The 10150-nt window shown below is 40.6% G+C and overlaps 1 pseudogene; it reads left to right on the top strand.

The window, feature by feature from the left end:
- The first annotated feature begins 3197 nt into the window (after positions 1-3197).
- LOC139395859 (zinc finger protein 239-like) lies at positions 3198-7738 on the top strand (annotated as a pseudogene).
- The last annotated feature ends 2412 nt before the right edge of the window (positions 7739-10150 follow it).

The raw sequence follows: 10150 nt of genomic DNA, 5'->3' as shown, positions 1-10150 counted from the left end.
AGGGGGACCGAGAGGCATGGAGAGGCAGCCTGGAGTTACTATACCCCCAGACTCTGAACTAGCCTGCTAGAGAACCTGAGGGGGGCCAAGAGGCATGGAGAGGCAGTCTTTAGTTACTATACCCCCAGACTCTGAACTAGCCAGTCAGAGAACCTGAGGGGGACCAAGAGGCATGGAGAGGCAGCCTTTAGTTACTATACCCCCAGACTCTGAACTAGCCAGTCAGAGAACCTGAGGGGGACCAAGAGGCATGGAGAGGCAGCCTTTAGTTAGTATACCCCCAGACTCTGAACTAGCCAGTCAGAGAACCTGAGGGGGACCAAGAGGCATGGAGAGGCAGCCTTTAGTTACTATGCCCCCAGCCTTTAGTAACTATACCCCCAGACTCTGAACTAGCCTGCCAGAGAACCTGAGGGGGACCGAGAGGCATGGAGAGGCAGTCTTTAGTTACTATGCCCCCAGCCTTTAGTAACTATACCCCCAGACTCTGAACTAGCCTGCCAGAGAACCTGAGGGGGACCGAGAGGCATGGAGAGGCAGTCTTTAGTTACTATGCCCCCAGCCTTTAGTAACTATACCCCCAGACTCTGAACTAGCCAGTCAGAGAACCTGAGGGGGACCGAAACTGTGGACATATTTAAGATATTTTAATAACACACCTTTTCAGCTTTGCTTTTCCTTTAAATTAGTTACGTTTTTATTGTTACTCTTTGGCTTTTTGATCCTCTGTTTGTTGTGCAGTAAATATTTCTGTTTTTTTTTTCTCATTCTGTTGCATTAAATGTCTGAAATGTGCTGTATAATAAATAATATGGTTATGGGGGGCGCGACTCTGTTACACACGACTTTTCCCTTTAGTTCAACAACTGCAGTGGGTGTTTCTGTTTTAAGACAGTAAGTTACTTACTGGGGTTAATCAGATGTCCAGTATCCTCCTCTTCTTCTTCCAATATGACAGTTATCTCTCCCTCCTCCTTCACTCCAAAAACGGAGTCCTCCTCTTTCTCTTCTTTCACTGCAACATCCTCATCCTCTAATTTTGTTTCAGTGACATCCTCCTCTTCCTTCTCCTCTTTCACAACAACGTTCAGCCACAGACCCTCTTTCTGTCCAGCAGACCTCCTCTTCTTTAGCTGGAGGAGAGTAGCTTAGTGAACTCATGGTCGGGGATGTTAGCTAACAGTTAGCTATCTAGGCTAGTGAACTAAACCAGCCAGCTAGCTGACTAATAACAACAAAGTACATATGAAATTAAATGGGATAACTAGCTAGACGACATAAGTGAGTTTAAAACACAGTGGATAATATACATGAACAAGTCTAAAAGAGCTTCAATGTTTCAGCTAGCAAGCTACCGAGGTGGCTGACCATTATCATTTAACTATACAACATGGCTGACTAGTTGGCTTGTCACTAGTTACTACAGCCACAATGTCAACATTGGCCATCATAAAAAATATATATAAAAAAAAAAAACATGACATGTTTTTGTCTTCATTTAAGGTTAGACACAAGGTTAGGTTTAAACATCTGATTTTAATAAGAGAAGTTGTAGAATTGAGAATTGGGCGAGGTTTAACCATAATTATGACTTTGTGACTTGGGTAACTAGTGACGACCGACTTGCTGTTGTTGTTTAAAAAAAAGAAGAGTCCAGTTCACCTCCACGTCACATTCTGGCAGACTGGCCTGAAAGACTCACAGCGCCCTCTGCTGACTTGGAAAGGAAACGCAGTTGAGGGAATGTTTTATTTTATTTTCTGACTACAAGTTAAAACAATTTCAACGATTGGTTTTATTTTATTTCCAATAATAATGTTATATCACATTATATGAAAGGAACCTCAAAGTTCGTATTAATCATTTGAAACATTTAGGCTGTATCTGCTAAATATCATCCTATATTCCTCTCTGTCTCTCTTTGACCCTCTCTATCCATCTCTCTCTCTTTGACCCTCTCTATCCATCTCTCTCTCTCTCTGACCCTCTCAGAAGGAGAGGGAGAGAGGGTCAAAGAGAGAGGGCCAAATAATGTTATTCTTGAAAATTATTAACTTTTTGTCTGAAATAAAAATAAAATAAAATCCCTCAACTGCGTTACAAACTCGTCAGCAGATGGCGACGTGGATCTTTCATGGAAGTCTGCCACAGTCTGACGTGTTAGCAAAGATTGTTATAACTAAACCAAGATAGACCACAACCCGTCGTTTCAAACCGGAACAAATTATTAAATAGTGGGCAGAACAAGCAAGGAGGTGGGCAGAGCCAAACACAAGCAACCAAGATCCTATTGGCCCGTTCTAGCGTACATGCGCATGTTTCCGTTATGGAACGCCGACTCTATGAAGAGCGTGTGCGTAACAACCCAATTCGCCATTGCACTCCTTCTAAACAACGCATTTTGTTTAAAAACGTTGACAAAGGGTAACGTCTATAAAACTTATTCCACGATGTTTCATCGATTAGAAAATTAGCATATTATCGACCACAATCCATCTCGTTCCATATTTTCCCACTGCCGACCACATCAATTCAATTCAATTAAAGGGGCTTTATTGGCAAGGGAAAAATATTGTAATGAAACGGCAGGGAGCAGGTCTCGAACCCTCGACCATCAAGCCCGAAGTCCAGGGCGCCATCGATTGTCCCGTAAAAGCTTGCTCCAGCGGCAGAGTCGATATCCGCGCTTATAAAGCCAGGGTCGTTTCAATATGTTAACATTGCCAAAGCAAGTGAAGTAGATTATATACATAGATTATATACACAAGTGACATAAACAATAAAAATGAACAGTAAACATTACACGCACAGAATTTATAAAATAATAAAAAACATTACACTATTTTGTAGTGAGTGGAAACGCCAAGCGGATGCTTCATATTTATACATCCGGTGAATGATCTGTCTCATTGTTCTTTGGTGATAGTGGAAGGACCGCTTCTTACCACAGTCATAAAGTCATAATTATGGCAAACCCCTATCCATTTATATAACTTCTCTTCTTAAAATCTGTTTTTTAAACCTAACCTTAATCACACTGCTAAGATTATGCCTAACCCTAATCTTAAATGAAGAACAAAAAGTAGATTTCTGTTTTCATAAATGTTTTGCCAATGTTGACATTGTGGCTGTGGTAACTAGTGACAAGCCAACTAGTCAGCCATGTTCTTTTATAGTTAAGTGATAATGGTCAGCCACCTCGGTAGCTTGCTAGCTGAAACATCTAAGCTCTTTAGACTCGTTCATGTATATTATCCACTGTGTTTTAAACTCACTTCTGTCGTCTAGCTAGTTATCCCATTTAATTTCATATGTACTTTGTTGTTATTAGTCAGCTATAGTAGCTGGCTGGTTACGTTAGCATTAGCCTAGCTAGCTAACATCTCCGACCATGAGTTCACTAAGCTACTCTCCTCCTGATAAAGAAGAGGAGGTCTGCTGGACGGAGAAAGAGGGTCTGTGGCTGAACGTTGTTGTGAAAGAGGAGAAGGAAGAGGAGGATGTTACAGTAACAAAAGTAGAGGATGAGGATGTTGCAGTGAAAGAGGAGAAAGAGGAGGATCCCGTTTTTGAAGTGAAGGAGGAGGGAGAGATAACTGTCATATTGGAAGAAGAAGAGGAGGATACTGGACATCTGATTAACCCCAGTAAGTAACTTACTGTCTAACAACAGAAACACCCACTGCAGTTGTTGAACTAAAGGTAAAAGTCGCGCTCTCACTATCAAAACGGCCATATCTCTGAACCCTTATTCAAGTTCATGTGACTTTTCGTCAGACTAGATGTTGTTTTGCTGCCTGGTCGGAGGACAGTTTTGTGTATTTTGGTCTGACAAAAATAAGGGGAATGACAACATTTAAAATTGCACCACCATCTTACCCTGTACCTATACACTCTACTATCTAACCCTGTACCTATACACTATCTAACCCTGTACCTATACACTCCACTATCTAACCCTGTACCTATACACTATCTAACCCTGTACCTATACACTATCTAACCCTGTACCTATACACTCCACTATCTAACCCTGTACCTATACACTATCTAACCCTGTACCTATACACTATCTAACCCTGTACCTATACACTCCACTATCTAACCCTGTACCTATACACTATCTAACCCTGTACCTATACACTCCACTATCTAACCCTGTACCTATACACTATCTAACCCTGTACCTATACACTATCTAACCCTGTACCTATACACTATCTAACCCTGTACCTATACACTATCTAACCCTGTACCTATACACTCTACCATCTAACCCTGTACCTATACACTCTACCATCTAACCCTGTACCTATACACTCTACCATCTAACCCTGTACCTATACACTCTACCATCTAACCCTGTACCTATACACTATCTAACCCTGTACCTATACACTCCACTATCTAACCCTGTACCTATACACTCCACTATCTAACCCTGTACCTATACACTCCACTATCTAACCCTGTACCTATACACTATCTAACCCTGTACCTATACACTATCTAACCCTGTACCTATACACTATCTAACCCTGTACCTATACACTATCTAACCCTGTACCTATACACTATCTAACCCTGTACCTATACACTCTACCATCTAACCCTGTACCTATACACTCTACCATCTAACCCTGTACCTATACACTCTACCATCTAACCCTGTACCTATACACTCTACCATCTAACCCTGTACCTATACACTCTACCATCTAACCCTGTACCTATACACTCTACTATCTAACCCTGTACCTATACACTCTACCATCTAACCCTGTACCTATACACTCTACTATCTAACCCTGTACCTATACACTCTACTATCTAACCCTGTACCTATACACTCTACCATCTAACCCTGTACCTATACACTCTACTATCTAACCCTGTACCTATACACTCTACTATCTAACCCTGTACCTATACACTATCTAACCCTGTACCTATACACTATCTAACCCTGTACCTATACACTATCTAACCCTGTACCTATACACTATCTAACCCTGTACCTATACACTATCTAACCCTGTGCCTATACACTATCTAACCCTGTACCTATACACTCTACCATCTAACCCTGTACCTATACACTCTACCATCTAACCCTGTACCTATACACTCTACCATCTAACCCTGTACCTATACACTCTACTATCTAACCCTGTACCTATACACTCTACCATCTAACCCTGTACCTATACACTCTACCATCTAACCCTGTACCTATACACTCTACTATCTAACCCTGTACCTATACACCCCATCTTTACATTCTGTCCCCCTGCGTGTAGTAACCCCATCTTTACATTCTGTCCCCCTGCGTGTAGTAACCCCATCTTTACATTCTGTCCCCCTGCGTGTAGTAACCCCATCTTTACATTCTGTCCCCCCTGCGTGTAGTAACCCCATCTTTACATTCTGTCCCCCCTGCGTGTAGTAACCACATCTTTACATTCTGGCCCCCTGCGTGTAGTAACCCCATCTTTACATTCTGTCCCCCCTGCGTGTAGTAACCCCATCTTTACATTCTGTCCCCCTGCGTGTAGTAACCCCATCTTTACATTCTGTCCCCCCTGCGTGTAGTAACCCCATCTTTACATTCTGTCCCCCTGCGTGTAGTAACCCCATCTTTACATTCTGTCCCCCTGCGTGTAGTAACCCCATCTTTACATTCTGTCCCCCTGCGTGTAGTAACCCCATCTTTACATTCTGTCCCCCTGCGTGTAGTAACCCCATCTTTACATTCTGTCCCCCTGCGTGTAGTAACCCCATCTTTACATTCTGTCCCCCTGCGTGTAGTAACCCCATCTTAATGGCATTAGATCTTTTACATTCTGTAAAAGTGGAGAAGAAATTAGAAACACATAAATTCTGGATCTGACAATAAAAAGGCTGCTCTAAAATCTGCAGTTTTGTCACACAACACAATTCCACAGATGTATCTAGTTTTGAGGGAGCGTGCAATTGGCATGCTGACTGCAGGAATTTCCACCACAGCTGTTGCCCGAGAGTTGAATGTTCATTTCTCTACAATAAGCCGCCTCCAACATCAGTTTAGAGAATTTGGTGTTGAATATTTATGACTGTCATTAAGCCCTTTTCTGGGGGGAAACTCATTCGGATTGGCTGGGCCTGGCTCCCCCAGTGGGTTGACCTTTGCCCTCCCAGGCCCACCCATTTTTACGGCCCTGCCCAGTCATGTAAAATCCATAGGTCAGGGCCTAATTCATTTATTTCAATTGACTGATTTCCTTATGGCACGTTTTGTTTATATTTTGTTCAGTAAATGTAGTAGATATCTAGCTAAGTGGTTAGCTTCTTCCAAGATCAAGCGTTGCTTGGTAACAGCAGAGAAACCTCTCCTGGATCAAGAGCCCTGCTGTCTAATATTTGTTTTGTGCAGCAAACTATGAGTGGCATTTTTTAGTTACTTATATAACTCTATGATCTGGGATATCTGTCCTCCAGATAGTTTAGTTACTTATATAACTCTATGAGCTGGGATATCTGTCCTCCAAATAGTTTAGTTACTTATAATTTTAGGATCTGGAATATCTGGCCTGGTCTTAAGACAATTGTTAAATAAATTTGTACACAACATCATGGGCATCACCTTTCAGCTAAAATAAACAGTGAATTTCTGCTGTTTGTGGGCCTTTAACCGTCTGTCTGACTTTGTTGTTCACACAGGAGAGAGACGTAACTATTGTGGATCCTCTAGAGAGCCTCAACAACATCATGAAGCAGAGAAGAGACTCTCCACATCAGAACACCTCAAGAATCCCCAACGGAAACCCACAGGGAAGAAACTTCATCGCTGCTCTGACTGTGGGAAGAGTTACTCCAGATCAGATTCACTTAAAGTACACCAGAAAATTCACACTGGCGATAAATCTCACCGCTGCCCTGACTGTGGGAAGAGTTACTCCAGATCAGATTCCCTCAAAGTACACCAGAGAATACACACGGCAGAGAAAACGTATAGCTGTGATCAATGTGGGAAGAGTTTTACTTCACCTAGCCAGCTGACTATACACCAGAGAACACACACAGGAGAGAAGCCTTTCCGTTGCTCTGACTGTGGGAAGAGTTTTGTTATCGCAGGAAATTTAAAATCACACCAGAGAACACACACAGGAGAGAAGCCTTATAACTGTAATCAATGTGGGAAGAATTTTGCTTACTCAAGCAGCCTGATAGCACATTTAAAAACACACACATGAGAGAATCTACTGCGTTGAATGTGGGGAGACCTTTTCAAAATCATCTACATTACAATCACACCAGAGAATTCACACAGGACAGACATCTTATAGTATTTTAATGATGTCACAATGTAGAATGTTGTAACATTATAGTAGGAGTATCTTAATGATGTCACAATGTAGAATCCTAAACGTTTGTCCCCCTGTTCTATTGATTTCAGCATAATATGGATATTAGGGGGAAAATCCAGGCTCTGATTTGAAGGAGTACTATTTATGTGATTTAACAAAAAGTGACTAACAAAAGAAAGAGTTGCGTTACACTTACCATGTTACGTTGGTGACCCACTTGAATCAAAATGCAACACTTCAAAATGTAGCGAGCTGTTTTTCTACAAATTGTCCTCTAACTAATGATGTACACATTATTCCCAGATTCTGTGTGATATTTGATTTGAGTGATGCCAAGTAAGTGTTGCATTTCTCTTCGTTCTGGGGACTCCTAAATTTAAATGCATCACTCCAAAGTGAGGTAAAAGATATCTCCCATTTCCATGTTTTTTTTTTAGTTGTGTTAGTTTCAACAGCAACCTACAACCTGATTTTTTTTTATCCGATTGATGTCCGTAATTTATTGCCACTTTGTTAAAAGTGTTTTTGGTGCTCCTTTAAAAAATAATTCAAGGAATGTGATTATTATTGTGTTTGTGTAAATAGCACATTTTATGTTTAGGTTTTGAATATATCAAACTGTTCCTGCATATTGGTGATCGATTTGGACGCGTTAAAACTGTGTTTTCACTTTGGGGATATCCCCACTAGCGACGTTGGAAGAAAAACCGAAGTTCAATCTACGCGTTTGTTTTTTGTTTTTTTAAGTATTAAAGACTTATTTTTTTTCAACGTTTTTAACTTTAAGTTAGTTATTGCCAATACATATTAACAAAGGGGTATTTCATCATATTTACATTTCATGTAACATTTTAGTAATCATAATTATTTACGCAACCAACTGACAATTTGTTTTACTATCATATTGTTTTACTAAAATAAAACGAGATTATATTTCCGGTTGGATATTTGGTTTTGATATTTCATATTACATAAATGTAATTTAACATTTCGTAATCATAATTATTTACGCAACTAACTTACAATTTATTTTTGTATAATTATATTGTTTACTAACAATGTCGTAAATCAAGCTTATAGTTTGTGCCAGGAGTCAATACAACCTATTCTTACTATTTTAATCAATGGTCTTTTCCTTAGAATGATCATTAGTCTTTCAGTTTTTATTGTTATTCTTTAGTTTTTTTGTCCTCATTGTTGTACATATTTCAGTTTTTATTTTTTTATTTTTTTTTAATGATTTTTTTTTATTTGAAGCGCATTGATTTGCTTCCATGTCTAAAATGTGCATAAATATGTGTGTAAATAAAGCTTGATTCGATTTGAATCAACAGACTTTTTGCCAAACCAATGAACAAATATGTGTAAAAGCAACACATCTTGGTCCATCTTAGTATGAAAACACTCAATTCTGTTTCTATGTCTAAAATTGTGCATGGTATGTAAATGTATCACTTTCAATCAATCCAGTGCATTTTTCAAAGGATTCAACTACTGAAACAAACACATGGATCAAACAGATCAATCCCACTTTTCCAGCCTGCTGAAGGCGTGGTGGAGTGGTAAACACCACCCCCGGCTCTACCAAGGGCTTGAGGTGGTCTCCCACAGCTCTGCTTATGTCATGTTCTGTGGCCTTGCTGTTCTATTTCTTGACTGCCCCTGCAACACAGAAAGAAACACATTTAGTCATATTATATAAAACACTCAAGGTAATGGATATGGAGCATCTACAGCCTCAGTTACACCTGGCACCTCAATGTGACTTCTGTCATCTGATCACTCCAAGCTGCATTAGGTTCAGCACAGAAAGAAACACATTTAGTCATATTATACTGAACAAATAGAAACGCAACATGTAAAGTGTTGGTCCCATGTTTCATGAGCTGAAATAAAAGATCCCAGAAACTTTCCATACGAACAAAAAGCTTCTCTCAAATGTTGTGCACAAATTTGTTTATATTCCTCTTGGTGAGCATTTCTCCTTTACAAAGACAATCCATCCACCTGACGGGTGTGGCATATCAAGAAGCTGATTAAACAGCATGATCATTACAAAGGTGCACCTTGTGCTGGGGACAATAAAAGGACACTATGCCACAGATGTCTCAAGTTTTGAGGGGTTGTACAATTGGCATGCTGACTGTAGGAATGTCCACCAGAGCTGTTGTCAGAGAATTTAATGTTCATGCCTCTACCATAAGCCGCCTCCAACTTCGTTTTAGAGAATTTGGCAGTACGTCCAACTGGCCTCACACAACCACAGGCCACTTGCATTGCGTCGTGTGGTATATTCTAGAATTCATCCATGATGTCATAATGACAGTTTAACCAGGTTTATAGGATATATGGTATATTCTAGAATTCATCCATGATGTCATAATGACAGTGCGTCAGGTGGGCGAGAGGTTGTGAACAGAGTGCCCCATGGTGGCGGTGGGGTTATGGTATGTGCAGGCTTAAGCTAAGGACAATGAACACAATTGCATTTTATCAATGGCAATTTGAATACACAGAGATACCGTGACTAGATCCTGAGGCCCGTTGTCGTGCCATTCATCTGCCGCCATCACCTCATGTTTCAGCATGATAATGCACAGCCCCATGTTGCAAGGATCTGTACACAATTCCTGGAAGCTGAAGAGGTCCCAGTTCTTCCAAGGCCTGCATAATCACCCGACATGTCACCCATTGAGCATGTTTGGGATGCTCTGGATGGACGTGTGCAACATTGTGTTCCAGTTCCCACCAATATTCAGCAACTTTGCACAGCTATTGAAGAGGAGTGGGACAACATTCCCCAG

This window comes from Oncorhynchus clarkii, unplaced genomic scaffold, assembly GCF_045791955.1.
Source record: "Oncorhynchus clarkii lewisi isolate Uvic-CL-2024 unplaced genomic scaffold, UVic_Ocla_1.0 unplaced_contig_450_pilon_pilon, whole genome shotgun sequence".
In the NCBI taxonomy this organism is placed as follows: Eukaryota; Metazoa; Chordata; class Actinopteri; order Salmoniformes; family Salmonidae; genus Oncorhynchus; species Oncorhynchus clarkii.
This window is presented reverse-complemented; position numbering and strand designations above follow the sequence as displayed.